The following is a 21,665-nucleotide window of genomic DNA, read 5'->3' on the forward strand; positions in this document are numbered from 1 at the left end:
CAGGGAGAGAAGTTCTCTATTCTGATGGAAAGATTTCCATCAGGGTCATACTTGAAATACATGGGCCCTCTTCCCAATTTTAAAGTGTGAATGACCTAACTTGACCGTAGGAAAAATGCAGATAGGAACTTAGCATTCACTCAACCCAGCATTTGTTCTTTCTGGCCTCTCCTTTTACAAATATATTTTATAGCACTTAAGACTTAAGCTGCCTGCTTATGTTATTGATAATGGTTCAAAAACAAATAGCAGATTCTGAATAATTTCAACTCTTGCTTAAAACCTGGGACTTTCCTGGCTGAAGTAAGAGGACCAAGCTTTTCCAAATTATCCAGATTATGTTAATATTGCAGAGTTAACTTTTTGGTAATTTATAACACCATGTCTTCTAGGATTTTCAAGTCTTTCTTTCAAGACTTAAAAGCAATTTCATTTCTACTCTATTTGTTCCTGTCAATGGATTGAAATTGGAAGAGCAGATTTATTGTCCACCTTTTAGAGATGAGGAAACAGTCCTAGGGGACTGACTCCATGACTTAGCTAGATAATGACAGGACCAGGTATCTCCTGGTTCTTATATACTTTTCTTTCTGTTATCTCTGAAGCAATGAAGACCTAAGAATTCTCTAGCTCCCATTTGCAAGAAGAGTGAAACTCCCTCACAACATGGTGTATTAATACCTTGCCTTAGATATTCTGTGGGCAAGAAGGAGATAAAAACCTTCATATTCATATTGATCCTATTTCCTAACCTAAGTCATAAAGATAATTTATAACATTAATTTAAAAAACAAATAAACAAGAACAAGCAAATGAATAATTCCAAGAGTATTGAATTTGTCACAATTCGAATATCCCTGAATGACATGGAAACATTTCCCCTTTCTTTCTCTCTTTTTTAAAAGATTTTAATCATTTATTTATTTGTCAGAGAGAGAGAGAGCAGGGAGTCAGCAGGCAGAGGGAGAAGCAGACTCCCTGCTGAGCAGGGTGCCCGATGTGGGACTTAATCCCAGTCCCCTGGGATCATGAACTGAGCTCAAGGCAGACCCTCAACTGACCGAGCCACCCAGGTGTCCCGCATTTTCCCTTTCTTTATGGATATCTAGATGAGAAACCTACATCCTTCTAAAAAGGCAGTCTTGACAGGCTCTCATGGTTCGTCTCTCCTTCCAGTACCCCCCTTCATTTCCCCCTTCCTTCTGCTAATGTCCTCCATGCTATTTCTTATGTTCCACAAATAAGTGAAACCATATGATAGTTGACTTTCTCTGCTTGACTTATTTTGCTCAGCATAATCTCCTCTAGTCCCATCCCTGGGAATTCATCCTTTCTTTGTCTGATCTTAGGCCCGCACTTCCCAAAGTGTGTCCTGGTGACACTGGTCTGGGAGGAACTGTAGGATGGAGAGACCTCCACCTGAAGGATGTCAGCGTGTGAAATGATCTGTGACGTCCTGCAGTAAAAGTACCTGTTTAACACCATTAAGTCAAAGAATTACATATTTCTTTAACTACAGATCTATTTTTCTTTCTTTTTTTTTTTTTTTTTCACAAAGCACCTATGAATACCTGGTAAACTTAGAAATTTGAAGCGCATAATTGCGGAGTGTTATCCTGGACGACACTGGTGTGGGAGACTCTTTGTGAGGTATGGAATAAACTGTAGATGGCGTTGTAACTCATGCACATACAGAAATGGAATAACAATCACTAGCATAATAACATAGTATAATAACAGTCAACTTACGTCTTCACTTCTTGCATACCTGGCACTGCTCTGGAATAGTCCTTGCAAAAGATCCTCTGAGGAAAGCACCACTGCCATCAGTCCCATTTTAAAGGTGGGGAAATAAGACACAGAGAGGATAAGAGATACACTGAATCCACACAGCTGGTAAGTGGCAGATGAGAGCTTCAAGCCCAGGGCCTGTTTCCAGGGGCCCTGCTTGAAGCCACCCCATTCAAGTGAGGCACGCTACATGGGTTTATACGGAACTCTTCTAAGAGTGGGAAACCAGTACTCATTTTGCACCCACTATGCATCAAGCACGTTATGCACCTTTATCTCATTTAAAGTTCTCAGTAACCTTATGAAGCAGGAATTATGATTGATATCTCCAATCACCCAGTTAGTGGGCGATTCACCTCCCCACAGCCTTTGCATCCACAATCATGCTCAAAAATGGCACCAGCGCCTAATGTTCTCTCCCAACCACTTGTTAAGTCTTCATTATGGCGGTGCGTGCCTGGGTGGCTCAGCTGCCTTCAGCTCCAGTCATGATCTCAGGGTCCTGGGATGGAGCCCTGGGTCGGGCTCCCTGCTCAGCGGAGAGTCTCCTTCTCCCTCTCCCTCTCCCTCTGCCCCTCCTCACCCCCAACTTGTGTTCTCTTTTTCTCTCTCTCAAATAAATAAATAAAATCTTAAAAAAAAAAAAAAAAGTCTTCCTTTTGGCTATTCCTCTACAGCAATTCCTTCCAGAAGCCTGGGAATGGCTGAAGGAAAAGACCTCTCCTGGGAATGGGTGGTAAGCTTAGAAAACAGCCTTGAATATTTGGAGAAAAGGCAACAGCATCTGCCAAGGGCACACATACATCCAAGTAGCTTTTCTTGCCTTCTACTAACAAGGCTGTCAGGCCAGAAATAAAAGAATAAAAGGGTCTGTCTGCCAGTACAAGTGAGAAATGTGGATAATCAAAGACTCAGTGGGAAAGAGGAGAGGGCTTGACGGCAGTACACCTGCCGCCTGGGAAAGGGGCCCACTTAACACTGAGTCGGGTCTCTCTCAAAGTAGTAAGCATCCTCTTCCACCCCAGATCACACGAACAGACCACTGTAATGGAGGGCAGGACAAGGATGAAGTGAGCACCATTTTTCTCTCTCCAAAAAGGGGAATGATGACAAAGTCCAGATGAATCAAGTCAAGCCTACGCGGAAGGTTTCTCCTGGTCTGTCTCCTCAGAGCCAAGGCTGTGAGGGACCATGGAACCCAAGTAGCCAGTACAAAAAATCATTTGTCAGGAGCACGCCTTGCCTGGGCGTTTGTTGCCCTCAGACAAGTCCCTGAAGAGGGCGTGGAACAGGGATGTCTGGGCTGCCCATCACAGCTCTGGGCTTCATTGTTGGCTGATGAAACTTCATCAAAATTAGTTGACTATTTTTCAGCCAAGGAAGTGTTAGGTTTATTGAGATTCTTAGGTAAATAACTAACCAGGAAGATACTTGCGGTTCTCTTCGCAAGAGGAGACCCTTGCGAGCAAGATTAAGATGATTGTGAACCTGGAAGATTCTACCACATGTTGGTGCCAGGTGGGTAGCTCTGCAGTTCTTCGCTCTGGAGTCCCCCAACTCCCAAGTGAGCCCCCAGGGAGGACCGTGGGGGATTCAGTCCCATTTAGGGAGAGATCTGAAACTGTGGATGCTTCTTAGCTAAACTGAGCAAGTCCCAAGCACAGCTTCCTGAAGTGTGGGAAACGAGCATGGCCCGGTGCTGGAGCTCCAGAGAGGAAGCACAGATACTTCCAGGTCCACCACACACGGTTGTGCTTTGCCAGACCCCAGGGGGCAATCTTTAAATCCTAGTCACTAGGATTTAATCCTAATCCTAGATTCCTATACTGATTAAGACCATCTCGGGGCGCCTGGGTGGCTCAGTGGGTTAAAGCCTCTGCCTTCGGCTCAGGTCATGATCCTAGGGTCCTAGGATCGAGCCCCACATTGGGCTCTCTGCTCAGCAGGGAGCCCTGCTTCCTCCTCTCTCTCTGCCTGCCTCTCTGCCTACTTGTGATCTCTGCCTGTCAAATAAATAAATAAAATCTTTAAAAAAAAAAAAAAAAAGACCATCTCATGACAGATGGCAGTCCAAGTTTTTAAGGAAAGTTTTCTCTTATTCACAAAAGACTTTTCTGTGGGCTCACCCAGTACTGCCCGAACCCTGGGATGCTGACAGGGGCAGAGATGCCTCGTCTGAGCCTTGACTTCTCTTCTTGCTACTTTGTCCTCGAGTGAGGAGGAGAGTCATGGTGAGTGAGAGCGCTGGGGCTAGAAGGGGCTACACCTGGTTAGGAAAGGATCTGGCTTATACGGAAGTTAACAATCCTCCCACAGGCTTCTCTTTGAATCTTTTGGTTTGTTCCCTTTCACACTGCTTTCTCTTAATTTTTTTTTCACCTGAAACTTAGAGACATCCGGATAGCATATTCCTTTAAAAGCCAGTTTAAAAGGTGCCGCTTTTCAATCTTCAGAGTGAAGGCTCATCCTGCTCATGCCCAGAAGCACTGTTTGTGGGCCGGCTTGTTCAAGGTGCAGGGACAGAACTCAAAGCCAGCCTTTTGCTGAAGCTTCTGGGCAGAGGAGAAATCCCCAGGGGTCCTGACAAGGAAGTGAGGTCATGGTGAGGTCATCCCATCACAGCCAGCGGGGGAGTTCTGGAGAGTCAGTACCTTGAGGGGAAGAAAGTTTTTTCATCCTTAAGGTTGACTGTATCCAGAAAAACCACCCTGAACATCTCTTTTTCCCCCCACTGAGTTTTCATCTTCTTTTTTCTTTTTCTCCTCCTTTCCTTCTTTCATTTTCTTTCTTTCTTTCCTCTCCCTCCCTCTCTCTCTCTTTTCTCTCTTGGCACGGTGAAACCAGGTGCCCTGAATGCCTGGGCAAAAATGTTTTATTCCTTCTTGTCTCTGTCCCTGCCCCAGGCCATGGCAGCTGCAGGTGACTCACCGTCTGTGTCTAGTTCCTGCAGATTTTAGGCTGGGTTTATTTCTTTAGGAGACCTCCAGCACCGCCCTGGACTTGCCTTAAACAAAAGCTCTCTTCGAGATCTGGGACTCTTTCGACCATTATTTCTGGCACTTAGCACAATGCCGAGCACTTTGTAAGGACTCAAAAAAATATTTATGGAGTGAACTGAAGAAATGAATGAAGGAATGAAGGAATCAACGAAAGAATGGTGTGTTCTACACAGATCCATTATCCGTTGGGGTTCTCCAGAGAAACAGAACCAGTAAGAGGTTTTAGATATGGATATAGACATATAGGTATTTATTTTAAGGAATTAGGCTTGTATGCTTGTGGGGGCTGGCAAACCCCAAATCCACAGGGCAAGCCAGCATCCAGGAAACCCAGGAGGCAGGAGCTGATACTGCAGTCTTGACTTAGAATTTTTTCCTCTGCTGGAAATCTCCAGTTTTGCTCATAGCACCTTCAGTGACTTGGTAAGGCCTGCCCACATTATTAAAGGTAATCTCCTTTATTTAAAGTCAACTGATTGTAGATGATAATCTTACATCCAAAATATCTTCACAGCAACACCTAGATTAATGTTTGATTGAATAACTGGGTGCTAACCAAGCCTAACCAAATGACACGGAAATCTAACCATCATATCTTGTGCCAAGTTACATGGAAACAATTACCACCACTGCCACAGAAAACCTGCCACCAAACAAATACAAAAACCCAGTAAAACTGAGTTCAAAACCAATACCCCATTTCTGGCTAGGTGCTAGCAGCTCCCAAATGCTTAAAACACATGCCGTCATGGAGACGACTTTCCAGGAGGAGAGATCATCACAAATGACTTTAACACATGCCATAATCAAGATGTAGATAAAACTTGTTTCCTGCTGTTTAGAGTTGGTAACCTCAAGGTGGTCAGAATGACGTGGTAACCTGAGAGAAAGTCTGATGTCTGCCAAGCTAATGTGACAACCTTAGCTGCCCCACAGAGAGAGTTTCAAATACCTCAAATAAATAAATGGGCTGTAAAGCGGCCACAGGTTCTTAATGCCAGCAAATGTCAAAACACCCAGGGCGGTCTGGGTATCTGAGGAAAGGCCTGCCAGGTAGCCACCTTGTTCTGCTGCCCGCAGCTTCTCCTGAATCCTGACCAGACCCCTACAGGCCTCAGCCTGCTCAGCTTTAGAGAGGAAGTCCTCTGAATATGTTCCCCCAGAAATTGATGCCTGGGAAGGCAGGTTAGAGATGTGACTTTGTCTGTTGCCTCATCCATGGTCCATGAGGCTCCTGGGCTAACTTCAGCAACATTTCTATTTCTGGAAGAACAGCATTGCATTCTGTTTCCCTCCCCTTGGCATATGAGCAGATGAAAGGCACCTGTTTACTTCAATAGTGCTGATGGCTTTTCTAGTGTGCATCTTTTCTTTTTCCAACAATATCCATTGTCAAATTAAAGACTGGGCTCAGTATCTTTAGTTGCCAATGCATGGCTAACACCAAGACAGGGTTGTCTGATATACCTCTCGTGTCCAGTGTAGAAAGATACAGATCGCACAATGAAGTGGCCAGAGCTTTCTTATGGCCAGTCCATGTGGTCAAGGCCAATGGCAAGACTCTTGAGCTGAGTTTGCCCTGGTGTTAAGTCTGCCACGGAATCTTGTGGAAACATAGAAGCAGGACAGCGGTGGCTTTCATGGGTACAGAAAAAGCAGCTGGGTTGCTAAAAGTTCATGTGAAGAGGAAAAATGAAACAAGATGGGATCAGGAGGGAGATAAACCATAAGAGTCTCTTAATTCTCACAAAACAAACTGAGGGTTGCTGGGGGGAGGGGTGTATGGAGAGGGTGGTGGGGTGATGGACATTGGGGAAGGTATATGCTCTGGTGAGAGCTGGGAAGTGTGTAAACCTGACGATTCACAAACCTGTACCCCTGGGGCAAATAATACATTATACATTAATAAAAATAATTAATAATAATTATTTATTATTATTATTATTATTATTTATATTTATTATTTTATTATAAATAATTAATAATAATAATTTTAAAAGACGTCAGTTCCTGATGGGTCAGAAAAGAATTCAAAGACTCCAGCCTGAAGACTCTGGAAGGAAAGCCGCAAAACTGCAAACCTTATCATGGTTCTCAGGAGGGTGGGATTGGAAGGGCGCACAAAGGAGCCCTCACTTTTTACTTTGTACACTTCCACATTGCTTCAGTTTGATACAAAGGATGTGTATTACCTTTGTAATTAGGACATTAAAAGCTGAAATTGCTTTGTTTTGTTTTTTAATGAAAACTGTTCAACTCTGGCACAAAGCAGCAGTGGTGGGGGGCAACACAAGAGTACCAACGGATCCTGTTGGCAAATACACTTGACCCCTTGACTCCCATGAAGCACACATTTTGTAAGAGCAGATTCTAGCTGACTTGGATCTTAGGTTTCTGAATGCGGATTTTAAAAGCATGACCTATCCAGGGGAGTCCATGCAGAGCAGGGTCGGCCTTCCAGGGTACCCGCATGAGGAAGTCCCACGGCCCTGCCCAAGCCTGAGGGGTGGCGGAGGGCAGTGGTCGTCCAAGTGTGTATTTGCCTACCCAGACGACTCCTGGGACTGACACTCAGTTTAATTAGCATGCGGAGCCGCTGCTGGGGGTGGCTGGAGGGAGTTGGCATCTGCTTTTGCAGAGCGTGATTTCTGCAAATAATTAACCACCAGAACTCTTGATTCTCTCTAATTAATGAAGAGGAAGGCTGGAATCTTCAAAGTCCACGGATGTCATGCTGCCATTGTGTCAGGATTGATCTCCTTTGTTCTAAACCGAAGAGCGTGCCTCTCCTGCCTCTCCTAATTCTTTATAAATTGAATTTTTCTATTACTAGTTGTGACAGCTAAGTAACATGACTTCAGAAATTCACCCGCAGTTCATGCCAGTATTAGAAGCCTGAATAATAATAATTTTTTAAAAAGAACCATAATGGAACAAGCTTTCTGTCTCTGACCGAGAATTAATCATAGTGAGGAGACACCTACTGAAAGGAGGGTCGTTAATTAGCTCTAATGGCTCTTGCTAGGTGGGGTCTGAATTACTGGGGAGCTGCAAACAGGGAAAGAAGAGATTTTTCCTTTTCTCTGTCCATCTCTAGGTGAGGCTGGGATAAAGGTGATGGGGCTTTGCTTCCAGAGGGGCAGGGAGTCCTGAGGGAGCCACAGAGGAGTTCCGTTCTGTCGAGGATACTGATGTATCCTCCAGGAAGCTGGTCAACTCTGAACATCTTGGAGGAAAAGCAATGGGAGTGCTTGTTTTCCAGGCAAAAGGTCCATCTCCGTGACCTTGCCTGAACATATAATGAAATCATAGAGAATGGGATCCGTTTAAATCCTGTCAGATCACTCTACCCCAAAGGGTCCAATGGCCTCATTTCTCTAAAGAAAACAAAGCTTATACATCAGTCTACAGGGTCCTACCTCTCTGGTCACTGTTGCCTCTATGACCTCATTTCCTGTATGTTCCTCCTCATCCTCTCCATTCTAGGCATACTGATTTCTTTGATGTTCTACCGACACTCCACTTAATGCTCCAACCCCAGGACTTTTGCAATGGCTATTCTGTCTGTCTCTAGCACCACTTTCCAGATACTTTTGGCTTCCTTCTCTTCCTCTAAGACTTTGCTATACTGTCACCAGTTAATGAGGCCAACATTGACCACCCCATTTATATGGGCCCGCTCTCTACCGTCACTTCCCATCCCTCTTACCCTGCTTTATTTTTCTCTCTTACCTCCTAACACACCATGTAATTTCCTTATTTATCATGTTTGTTGAATATTTGCCTCCTCTACCTCCTACTAGAACATAACCTCCAGAAGATCAGAGATTGTTGTCTGTTTTGCTCATCGATGTATTGCCAGCACCTAGAACGGTGCCAGTTCAATAAATATTTGCACAGTGAATGAATCAGTCATCACACTTCACAGTGTTTGCTGGTATGTGTGAAGACTGCATGTGCCCATCCAAGACGATTGCTCAAACATTTTATAAAGGCTGGGGTGTGAGCTGTTCCTTTTTCTTTCTTAAGTGTCTAGATGAAGTGCTGTTATTTCTTCTGGCTGCCAAATGTTAATAATTAAAGCAAACAGTGTGAGCAGAGTTAAATATTACTTGAGCTGTTTCTTTCTATCCCAGTGGCTTCTGATAAAAAACGGTACCGTGGGACTGGCCAAGAATGAGGCGATTATAAAAGGGGGTTGGCTTTTGTCCCCAGAGTCTGTGTTCTTCCTCTTTAAGTCCATAGAGGGTCCTTTTTAAGACTTTAGAGATATTGTGCAGCAGAAATCATGGCGGGGTGAAATGTGTCTGTGGTGAAACTTAACAGTGACCCTACTGAGATGGAAGCATTCATCTGGTGCCCAGAGAAGAGGCAGGTCTGCTGAGGGTATGGGCCAGGGCCAAAGCAGAGAGTTTTAGGCAGGGAGTTACAGTGAATTTTACATGTGTGGATTGTTGCCAAATCTATGGATTGTGTCCAAATCCCCTCGTGCCCTTCCCACTCATGCTTCCCAACAGTGGGGCCATAATAGATTCCTGCTTTAGTGTCTTTCCATTAAAGAATGCTTCCTGATGGGGGGCCTGGGTGGCTCAGTGGGTTAAAGCCTCTGCGTTTGGCTCAGGTCATGATCCCGGGGTCCTGGAATCAAGCCCCGCATCGGGCTCTCTGCTCAGCGGGGAGCCTACTTCCCTTCCTCTCTCTCTGCCTGCCTCTGCCTACTTGTGATCTCTGTCTGTCAAATAAATAAATAAGATCTTAAAAAAAATAAATAAATAAAAAGAATGCCTACGAGTCTTGCTTGTGCCTGGGCCTTACTGGGGATTATGTAAATCTGGAGGAGCTGCAGGGTAGACTGAATAGGGGCAGTAGGAAGTGGATAGATCCAATTATCCACTTATCCAACTATCCACTATCCAACTATCCATGGATAGATCCATGCTCTGCTTAACTTGTGCCTCACATCAATCCAGTCCTCAGTTCAGAGAGTCTGATGTCAGAGGAAAATACAGACTAACGCAGTGAACAAGGCACTAGGCTAGCTGCTGAGTCAGGATGCGTGTAGGCTGTAGCCCTGGTTCTGCAGAGGCCAGGAGAGTGACCGGCCATCCAGTGTCTAACTGAGCCTTCTTAACACTTTACAAAATTCTTTCTCATTTACTCTCCTAAAGAACTCCATCTCTTACTGATGAAGTAAGGCCCAGAAAGGTTAAATTACTTCCCAAAGGACCTTGCCACTGTTATTAAGAGGTAGGACTAGGAAAAACAAGAATTAGAATGACCATTTGATCCAGCACTCACTCCCACTTCTGGGTGCTTATCCAAAGGAAATGAAAATAGGATAGTGAAGAGATACCTGCACTCCCATGTTCGTTGTGGCACTATTCACAATAGCTGAGATGTGGAAACCACCGATCAAAAGATGAATGGATAAAGAAGATGTGGTACACAGACACACCCACATATATATATATATATATATATATACACACACAAAAGGATAGTATTTAGCCATGAGGAAGAGGAAGATCCTGCCATTGGTGACAACACAGATGGACATTATGCTAAGTGAGATAAGTCAGACAGAGAAAGGCAAGTACTGCATGGTTATCATTCAGATGTGGAATTTTATTTTATTTTTTAATTTAAATTCAAGTAATTAACATATATGTATTATTAGTTTCAGACACAGAGGTCTGTGATTCATCAGTCTTGTATAACACCCAGTGCTCATGGCATCACGTGCCCTTCTTAATGCCCATCACCCAGTTCCCCATCCCTCTACCCCGCCCCCCACCCCTGCAGCAACCCTTAGTTTGTTTCCTATAGTGAAAATTCTCTCATGGTTTGTCTCCCTCTCTGGTTTCATCTTGTTTTATTTTTTCCTCTCTTCCCCTGTGATCCTCTGTTTTGTTTTTTAAACTCCACATATGAATGAGATCATATGATAGTTGTCTTTCTCTGATTGACTTACTTCACTTAGCGTAATATAATCTCTAGTTCCATCACATCTGGAATTTTAAAAAACAAAAGAAGTCAAACTCATGGAAACAGAGAGTAGAAAAGTAGTTGCCAGGGGCTGGAGGATGTGGGAAATAAACAACACCTACCCTATGTTCCTCTTGGAGCTACAAATGGAACTCTTCTTATGAGTGAAAAAGGATTTTACCACTCCAAAGAGGATTTTTATTAAAGGGCCTCCCCAGTTTAGAGGATGTTCAGAGGTCAGAGCTGAGAACTCAAACTAAGTCCCATGGTAGTACAAGTATGCACTACCGTGTTTTTAAGATATTTTAAATTCAAATGCCAAGGCTCCATTTAGAGCATCTCTTCATAGCCAAGTTTGGCAGTTCTCTGGTTCTAAGTAGCAAAACTGACCTTTCCTCTTAAACTCACATTCTAAATTATTCTGAAGATTCTCCCTCTTAGACTGCCCCCCACAAGCCACCTGAAGCAGGAGGCTCCAGGACACTCTTGCTGATTTACAACTGCAATCTCACTAAAACGGGTGGGAAAAAGCCAGGGCGAGTTTCTGTTAAACTGAATGAGTGGCATGAAATACTGACATCGCTACAGTTTGGCACACGACTGACTGACCAACTGTGGGGCGCCCCTCCCTTTCTTATTTCACTGAAATAGGTCATTTGTTAGGAAACTGAGGGAGCCTTGTTCCTCAGCCTGCACTCCCAAAAGATGAAGGGAGAGGGCTGCTGCCCAGGGTCCTTAGCATGTGCCTCCATGTGGTTCCCAAATGCCATCACTGGGTCAACAAGACTTTCCTTGTGACGTTCCATGGCAGTGGTTTGTCTCTGACTGTGTCTGTGACTGCTCTACGCAGAGCCCTTCTGTTTCCTGCCTTCATAGAAAGAATCAAGACTGGGCAGGAGGCACGCAGTAAGCTCCAGCTGTCCCTGCTTAAAATACAATGATTAGATGTGAATCAGCCATTTGGGTTTGCCAAAACAGTGTCTAAATGAAGAAGGGAGTCCTTTCCCCTCATCTTTATTTTCTCCCCAAAACTTGACTCCATGCTATCATTTGGTCAATCAAATATTTTTTGAAAACTTCCCCATCTCATTTTACACTTATAAGCCAAGGGCACAGAAAGAAGCAAATCTTACAAGTTATTTAAGACTTAGCTTGGAAAATATAGTGAATATTTGTTCATCAAGAGTGGAAAACTCAGAGGACTACAGGGGCCAGGTAGGCAACATGAATGGATGAAGGTTGAAGCTGTTACATGACAGCTCCTTAAGGTATTTTTTTGGACACAGATACATTTTCTTTGTATATTTAATACATAGGAATAGTCTTTTCACTACAAAATCACAGCCCTGTTGGTCTGTCTTTAGTTTTTTACGTTTTTTAAATAGAGACAAAGGTATCTTCTTCAACTCTCCTATAAGACAACAGTAGGGCAAGTGCCAATTCAAATGGCCACCAAAGGCAGAGTTCAATGTTAAGAAACAATTGGAAAAGCTCCATGGAAGTGGTGGGACTGTGTCCAGATGCATAGCTTGGGGATTATTACCAGGGAGCTGCCACTTACTAAGCACCATGTTGCTCTTTTGCTGAGTGAAAATGGGTCCCACAATACATCTTCAAATTCCTCAAAAACACCATTCTTCCCTACACAGGTCATGGAGTATGTTGCTATTTTGGTCCCTTAGATGTCTTTAAGTTTGTTTTGTCCTTCTGTTTCCCCCAAGTGGTTGGGACGCTCCTCCTGAAGGCTGGGGTTTCCCCCATTTTGTCCACTCATAGGTATGGTCTGAGCTCTTCGTACCTGGCTGTTGGGTAATGGTTACTCCATATTGGCAGTGGGCTCACCATGACAGAGAGAACACCCTTCTTGTGTCTGGATTATGCAGAGTAATGCACAAATGGATGAGTTTTTATTCTCAAGGAAAGCAGAGGGGTCTCCAAAATCAGATCTAGGCTTCATTCAGGTAATTTTGAAAAGGTCTCTGTAGTCGATTGCAAAATGATCATAAATACCTTTCTTGTGTGCTGGCCTCTTTGGCACTCCTCCCATCAAGAAATCTATTTGACTCTGGGCTTGACTATGTAACTTGTTTTGATCATTGAATATTAGGAAACATAATATAAGTAGAGACTTGAAATCATTGGCATATTGTGGCTTACCAGCTCCTGCTTCCCTGGATCCATGAAAGCACCATAAAAAGAAGCTCAAAGCCCCAGTGACAACTTGTTACCCACCAGTCACCTGAGTGAGGCTCATCCTACATCAACTATCTGGCCTAGATGAGACTGGCAGAAGAACCAACCAGCTGAGGCTAGCCCAAATTTCCAAGTCAAAGAAATGTGAACTAGTTAGTGATCCTTGTTTGAAAAACCAAAAACATGCCTTGCTCTCCAATCCAGTTGAAGAACAGAGTCTGAGTACTGCTATGAATTTACTTCATGCTGAGATATATGACAACTCCACAGTGACATGAGGAAAGTGCCTGTGAGATCACATAATCTCTATGCAAGGCCACTGCACTAGTTTCCTCCTCCTACACACCAAGTCAGCCCTCTGACTGTTTCAATGCCTCTGATAATACCAGTCACCTTTGAAGGTAGCTGCTTCCACCTTAGGTAAGTTTCGACTTTAGAAATGCCTTCTTTACATCGATCCAAAGTGTCTTTCCCATGACTTCAGCCCACTGGTTCCGGTTGCAGCACAAGGAGAATGGAACAAGCCTATCCCTGTACATGAAAGTTCTTCATGTTCTTGAGCATAATGACCACAGCATACCTAGGGATTCTCTGACTTAAACTTCTCTTGTTCCTTCAACAACCTTTTATAAGACACGATTCGAAATTTCTTGACCACCCTATTTGTTGTCTCCCACATGGGCCCCGGTGTGTGCCTCCATGTGACACCCCAAAGTGAGTACAACTCTCTGCTCTGATCTTACCCCAACACAGTAGAATAGGCATGACTCACTTCCTCACCCCCAGATGGCATCTGGTTTTTCATATGGCCTAGGATCTCATTGAGTTTTGGAGCAGGCTTATAATAATGACTTCTGTTGACTAAAACTCATAAGAGTTGTCATTCAGACTGCTAGGAAATTGTGTCTTTCACACCTTAGGATTAGAAGTAGCCCACAGCCCCAATCTTCAAGATTCTTTAGCAGCTTCCATGTTTTTAAAATATATTCACAAAATTTTTGAATACTCCTTCCTTTAAGGAAGCCTAATTCCCCTCCTTGAGTACAGGGGAACCTAGTGACTTCTTTCTAATAAATAGAATAAAGTGGAAGTGATGGTGGGTGGCTTTAAAGATTAAGTCCTAAGGGAACTGTGACTTCCTTCTTCTCTTGGCTTGCTCTTTCTGAGGGATGTTCCTGCCATGTCTTGAGGATGCCTGTGCAGCCTATTGATAGGCTTTCATGGTGAGGAACCAAAGTCTCCTGCCCACAGCCATGTGAGTGAGTCCAATTCAAAGCAGATCCTCTACTCGAATCAAGGCTTTGCGACTACAGTCCTGACCGACATCCTGACTGAAGCTATATGAAAAACCCTGAGCCAGGAACACCCAGCTAAGCTGCTTCTGCATTTGTGAACTCAAAAAACTCTAAGATAATAAATACTTGTTTAAGCTACTCAGTTTTGGTGTGGTTTGCTATGTAGCAAAAGATAACGAATACATTTTGATTCTGTGGTTGGATATCTTTCTTACCCACACATGCTATTCACATAAGGCGTAAACATGCCCTTTCTTTGTGTATCAAAATCTACAATTGATACACATTGTAGGTCTGACAGAGCCCTTGGAGATACTACTAGAGGCTTTCTTAGATCATCACTGGAACAGCATCCTTAGATATGGAGTTTAGCCAGTTCTTAACATGCCCTGCTGTAAGAGAGAGACAACACCAGGCATTGGTGGGAAGACTTGAATGGAATCTTGATGAATTATAAGAATTCACGCAGTCCCCGAGGGATGGCAGGCGTGAGCATAGTCAGTGCACATAGGCAGATTCCTACATATAGGTCAGATTCAAGGGACAACAGAGAGATCGTTGGACGGCAAGCTCTTGAGAGAAGGGCTGTGCTCATCTCGTTTATTGCCCACGCCATAGCTCCAGCACATAAAGCAAAGCTTAGGAACTTTATTTTAAAATAATAAGATAATGAAAAAATGGAAAGTTTGAAAGACGAAGAGTAAGAGAAGTTTAGATATGGAGCCAGAAGAGTTTAGGAGTCAAGTTTTCAGTTACTGAGGATCAACATCTGCTTGAGTTTTGAGCAGAGCTTAAGGCATGTTGATACTTGGTGTGACAAGCAGGTACAGAGAAGACTGTGGGTCATAAACTGTGACTCCCAAATATCACCTAAGGTAGGCAGAGATTAGTTCAACCTTGGTGCCTCTTGAAGAAGTATTTGTCTTGGGAAGAACTCTGTGGGAGCAGTGGGGGCCAACTAACCTAGAAAGGCAAAAGTAAGAACCATGCTTGTAATTGATCTTGTAGTCAAAGTTACCAGGTTAAGTCTTTATCTAAGCTGAGAATTTGCATGGATGAACAGAGGATAAAGGGATGTAAGTAAGAGAAGAGAAAGCCTAGAGGCATACAATATGCATGAACCATACATGGTGTCTGTCTCAATTTTAATAGCTCCTTTGGTTCCAAAGACTTCCAGAATTGAACTGTGTTCATTGGAGAGCACAGCCCAGCTCAGCTCTAGCACATCCTTGTTCCTGACTGTTTTCCTCTGACATAATTCCCTGGTCCCCAATATTTTTGTAGTTCTTCTCTTGGCACTTTCCTGAAGCACAGGTATGGGTCCCTAGACCACAACTCAGCTGGAAACCTGCTAAATCAAGTTCTGTTTAACAAAGGGCATAGGTAAAGACAGGACTTAAATTAAAATACCCTTTTCTGAATGTGACTGGATGATTTGTTTGTGAGATTTTTATTTTTATTAATACAACAAAATGTATATACTGCTTTAAGTATGGCTGTGGATGTTGGAAACACACACAAAAAATCAATAATATAATATCCTTACATAAAGAGCCTCATAGTCTTATAGAGTCCAAAATCTGTGTGTCTGTGAGGTGTGTGTGTGTGTGTGTGTGTTGATACAAGAACCAAGAGTCAACAGTGGCCTATGGAGCATCACAGGTGGAGGGACAAGTGCACACACGTGTGTATGAGCTCAGTGGGGAGCTTTGGGAGAGTGTCAGGGAAAGCACCATCAAAAAGATAATGTTCAAACTGAATCTTGATGGAATAAATATAGAAGATCACTATGGAGATAAGATCCCTAGACAGATCTGAAGACATGGGAGAGCATGATGGGTTTGAGGGGGGGGATGTATTTATGTGATGAAGGGAGTGATGGAAAGAGGGCATGAAGGGAATGATAAGAGATGAGCCTAGAAAAGGAGGCAGAATGCTAATCTAGAGAGCATCAGATTTATCTGGTAGGTGATGGGAACCAAGGAATGGTTTTAAACAGAAGAGTAACGCACTCCAGGGGCCCCTGGGAGGCTCAGTCGGTTAATCATCCTCCTGAGGCTCAGGTCACCATCTCAGGGTCCTGAGATTGAGTTCCACGTCATCAGGCTTCCCACTGGGGGGCAGTCTGCTTCTCCCTCTCCCTCTGCCCCTCCCTCCTGCTTGTGCTTGCGCACACTCACTCGCATTCTCTCTCTCTGGTATGCTCTCTCTCGAATAAATAAACAAAATCTTATATTAAAAAAAAAAAAAAGAGCTATGTATTCTGATTTGTAATGTTGAAATCTAACCAGTGGTGGAATGTTGGTGAGTTGGAGGCAAGAGATTGGTTGGAAAGTTATTTCAGCAATCTAGGCAAAAGTGGATGAAATGTAGTGACAGTGGACTTGGAGGAGGAGAGCAGGGATTAGAGGCTGGCGGATGATGGCAGTAAAGGGGGAAGCTCAAGAAGCCTGAGGGCTTCCTGCTCTGGCACTTGGCTGAAGTGATTTGACCAAGTAGAGTCATATGCATCAGTAAGTTTTGAGTTGTTCAACAAAGATCAGTAAAGGTCACTTTGAATATTAACATTGGTCATACCTAGGAACCCCCTCTGGGGGTTCTGGAAACAGGCAGGATGGTATAAAGGGGAAAAGAGGCCAGTATATCAAGCAGATGATAGTTGAGAATGGTTAAGTATAAAAGTGACTGCCAGCTGCATGAAGGACGATCAAGGGCCTGCTTGTGGGAACTCCAACTGAAAATAGCTCCCTGGGCTGGACTGGCAAACCCATGCACTCCAATGAGGCATGGGTGCCACCTCTGTAAGCAGGCTGGGGAGATCCCCAGATGACCTTGGCCTATAGTTAGCTCTCACATCAGCTGTGGCTGGTTTCCAAAGTTGCAGCAACGGCAGCTGACAGCTTTGGAAGTATATTTTCTTCTCTGTAAAGAAAAAGTGCCCATAAACAGTACATTTCCCAAGAAGATACTCTTCCTGGTTTGATTAAGGGCTTCTATGGCAGAATATATGCAGTGTTTCCATAAAGCTATTTAAAAAAACTCATCACTTTTCTCTTAAGGCAAAACTCCTTGAACCTCTTGGGTAACTTAGAAGAACCAAAGCGTCAATGTTCTATTCTTGGAACGTATGTCAAAGAAATGACTGCTTGCATGCCTTAGTTCTTTAGAGATTCTTTCCCCCTTCTGATTATCACAATAAAAATGAATTAGAATATAAGAGTTCAAAGGCAGAGAAGGAATGTAACCCTGACAGATTAGAAGTCAATACTGGCTTTGGGGAGCGGAGGTTGGAATACAGGAATTTAAGTTTGAGACTCTCTGATTAAAAAAATCCTGGGGTGCCTGGGTTTCTCAGTGGGTGAAGCTTCTCCCTTCAGCTCAGGTCATGATCCTAGGATCCTGGGATCGAGCTCCGCATTGGGCTCTCTGCTCAGTGGAGAGCCTGCTTCCCCCACTGTCTCTGCCCACCTCTCTGCCTATTTGTGATGTCTTCCTCTGTAAAATAAATAAATTAAAAAAATCCTTGCAGTCACTCAGTGTTCACATCAAAACATCTGGTGGTAAGTGTGTTTTTGTGTATGATAACTGTGGAAAATATTGAGAAATTGCAATAACGTTTTTTGTGTAAAAATGGAGCTTTAGTTCTTGTTCTTCATCCAGAAAACACTAGAGGGCGTAAGTCAGATAGAGGAAAAGGCCACCTCGGAATGCACAGGAACGAAGAGACTGAGAAGGAGGGTATTTCTGCATTTCCCCAAGGACAGAATTTCACTTAGGTACACACTAATCTTTATATTGTGACCAAGTGACTTTATGTTTGAAACCCAGTGCTAAAAAACTTTAACTATGATCTGCTGAGCCTATTCAGAATCCAAAACAGTAAAGGAAAACCATTACTTTCTGATCAGAATCTGTATTCTGTCCATTTTAGGCATGTTGACAGCCAATATGATAGAACTCTGTGAGTCTTTAATTTTAGAGGATGCATTCTTTGGATGGATAACGGTTCAAAGATATTGGATTTTTTTTTTTTTTTTATAGCACTGATAGTCATACTTCCAGTGCTCAAAGTGAATAGTAATGATACCAGGCATTTTCAGATACTTATAGGAATAAAATGAGCTCTTTATAAATATCCTAGACTGGCAGCGCTCCCCTTTTCATTTTTTCCATAGTTCTCATGAATTAGGTCTACATAAAACATCATTTTATCATCTAGTAACACTGAAGTTAACTGACCTAATGTCACGCACATTTCGATGAGAACTGATAATTCTTCTTGTTTAAATTCCCAGTTCTATATTTCCTTTGTGACCTCTTGAAAATGCCAAAAGACTTAGTGAAGGCCAGAGTCAAACTGCCCATTATTCAGAGAATTAACAAATTAATCACTATAACCAGAAACATGTACCTTAAAAAGCTGCTTAAGACACTATTCAACTAATGTTAAAATATTTTCCTTAATGATGAATTAATAACTCCATGAAATACTGCCCTTAAACCATAGCAGATTTTTGAAGTACAGCTGTGAAAAGTGTGTGTGAATTCAAATGTAAGAAAAATCACAAGAAAGCATGCTCAATTAATAAGGAAACACCCTTTTACAAACCGGGGGTCAGCCTCACCTGGACGTTAATACCTAGGGGCTAGAAGTAGTGTTAGGAACTTCCTAAGGCAGCATCTGTCGGAAACGATCGATTACACGGACAAGGAAAACTTAGCTCCCAAGTTTGGGTTTGCGTTGTTAGTCATGCATTATACTACTTACCTCTCAGGGCAGACCTTTAATTTCAGAAAGTGCTGTGATGCATTACTGCACCCGTTATCAAGTCTTTGGCAGAAATACCATTTATCCTTGTGGTAATGAACAGATTTAGAACATTCTGGTGTCACCATTCCTGAAAAAGCACGTTCATTTGAATATTTCTTCCACAAACATAGTGAAATATTTCATGGAGGCACATTGGTGTAGTCTACTATGGAGAGATATTGTTGGTGAATGACAGAATGTCTGGTTGATTTACATGAAACCCCAAGTGCTCGTATGAGAATAGGTTAGGTTTAGATTGACGAGCAAATGTGTAACCAGACTTCTGGCTGACAAATGGTAGAACTATGCCAGCATGTTCGCTGCTCTGGAGAGAGACCAAAAGTAAGGCGGGGTTGGGAGGGGGGCTGGCGGGGATCAAGTTCATTCCCCAAAGGACATTCAAACCTAATGGATGGCAGGGTGGCTGGGACATGAAACACATATAGATTTTAATACTCCAAAATAGTACAGGGCAAGTTCGGAGCTGAGCTGGCATCCAAACCAACGAGCAAACTCCTATCAGATTTTCCTGTAGCGTGTGTGTTGTTTATATTTATATTCCTTCAGAAGGATCCTGGTGCTTTCAAGATAAGTCTATCTTATTGGCAGCTCTGGTTTCAAGCCGCCAACCTCTAAAAATGGCTTGTTTGGAGAAACTAGAAAATGAAAATAAAAACTGATGAGATTAGTATTAAAGATGGTGCCAAACACTAAACCAGCCAGATTGGATTGGATTTGTTCCTGTTGGGCACAGCTGAGAAGCAACACCCCTACCGCTTTTGTGAAGTAGGGTGGAGTGTTTGGACCACACTCTTCCTCGGAGGCTGAGGCCAAAATTGTGGGGCTGTGGGTTGGCCTTCAAGGAGGTCATATGACTGTATTGCGAGGTGCCACTCACAGAGCTGGCGTGAGAGGCCAGACACCCCCCCCCCACCCCCACCCCCCCGCTCAGGACTGGAGATGCATTACCTCACTACATTCTTACCCCCGCACTCTGGGGTGGGCCGATGGCCTCGCTCTCAAGATTTGCTGGCTTGCCCAAGGTCACACGCTAGTAAGTGACAGGGTTAGGATTTAAACCTCAGTCTGTCTCCAAAGCACTTTGTGTTGTGCCACACTTGGCGGTGTGGGTGGAGGTCTGGCGGCTTTCAAGCCATGTGGCATTTGAGTGACATGGAAACAAGATCGACCGAGAGCCGCGAGACCGGGTTCTGAACCCCGACTCTACTGTTTACTGCCTATTTGATCTCAGAAAGATTCCTGAAGTCTCTGAGCTCTCTCCTTGTCTATAAAGAATGTGTGTCTTGTGTATGGTGGATGATTAGAAGATTTACAAACCACCTTTCATTTCTAACGTTTATGATCCCAAGGAACCTTCGAGGAGCTTTTAATTCAGCCTGCTCATTTAAGTAAACTCATCTGTGAGGAGACACAGTTGCCTCTTTTGGATGCTTTATTCTATTTCTGTAAATTAAGGAGGTTTTAATGATTGTTTCCCCCTCCTTATGTATAATTCGCTATGACACACTGACAGGTTTTCTCTGAAAACTGCCACCTACCATTAAAGTGTACCGTCCGTTCCTTGTTTGGCTTGTACCCATTCTCCCGTTGATGAAAATGCATACTTTGGCCTCCCTGCCACGGGCATTCATCCCCGGCTGCTCTGCTGCTGGGCTCAGCATTCTTGAGAATCAAATGACATGGGCCCGGCTGTATGTAGGGAGCAACTTTGGAAAATTCCTTTGATGTTGCGCCTTGTGATACTTCAGTGGCTAAATCCAAGCTCTTGTTATTTGACCAAGAGCCAAATGTACTAGTTCCTGAGTGTCTATGATCTTACAGATAGCTGAATGGAAAAATAAGAAGAAACCACTGGGAAAAATATTTCAAAACTATTTCACAGGGCTAATTAAGGTAAAGCTTTGATCAATTGGAAAGTTAGTTGAGCAGAGTGTTAATTAGTTAATTAGGAGCTAAGGTAGAGCACTTAAAAAATATACTTAGTATGTCCTGAGTGTCATCTATGTATAAGGTATTAGGAATGCAAAGAGGGTCGAAAGTTCATATAGTCCTGTCCAAAGCAACTTCTGGCTTCCTTCTACCCATTACTGTTGATGATTTTGCTCTTTTCCCTTCTGGCTCTTTTTAATGCTTTTGTTTTTTTCTGACAAGGATGTGATCATACAGAATGCATGCCTTGAGTCCATTGTTTAATTCATTTATCATAGTAAGAACTTACTCTAAGCATCATCTAAGCCTGTAATGGTATGCTTAAACATTCCTTTATTTGTTTAAAATTTAGGTTGTTTTCCGTGACAGGAAATCTTGTAAAGAAGATGTTTATACAAAGAGGTTGCCCTTCATCATCATCATTACTAGTATTATTTTTTGTATTTCCTAGGACAAATTCTCCTATGTGGAATTATTGGATCAAAGAAGACAATTTTACGTACTCATTTAAATATTGCATCTAAATAATGCAATGTGCACTGTGGATGCCTTCCATGGGAATTATACCAACACATCTTTGCGCTACCATTGTTTGACTCTCCGTTTCTCCCCACTGCCTCCATCCTTATTGGGATTTTGATT

The 21,665-nt window shown here is 43.1% G+C and overlaps 1 protein-coding gene across 1 annotated transcript in view; it reads right to left on the reverse strand.

Annotated features, from left to right (window-relative positions):
* Nucleotides 1-19,233, reverse strand: part of ITGB6 (integrin subunit beta 6) — a 126,304-nt gene extending 107,071 nt beyond the window's left edge. Inside the window, exon 1 of the mRNA XM_059394054.1 lies at nt 19,032-19,233. The gene's annotated coding sequence lies outside the window, so the exon portion shown is untranslated. The remainder of the gene's footprint in view (nt 1-19,031) is intronic.
* Between the last annotated feature and the right edge of the window lie 2,432 nt (nt 19,234-21,665).

Source organism: Mustela nigripes, chromosome 3 (assembly GCF_022355385.1).
Source record: "Mustela nigripes isolate SB6536 chromosome 3, MUSNIG.SB6536, whole genome shotgun sequence".
In the NCBI taxonomy this organism is placed as follows: domain Eukaryota; kingdom Metazoa; phylum Chordata; class Mammalia; order Carnivora; family Mustelidae; genus Mustela; species Mustela nigripes.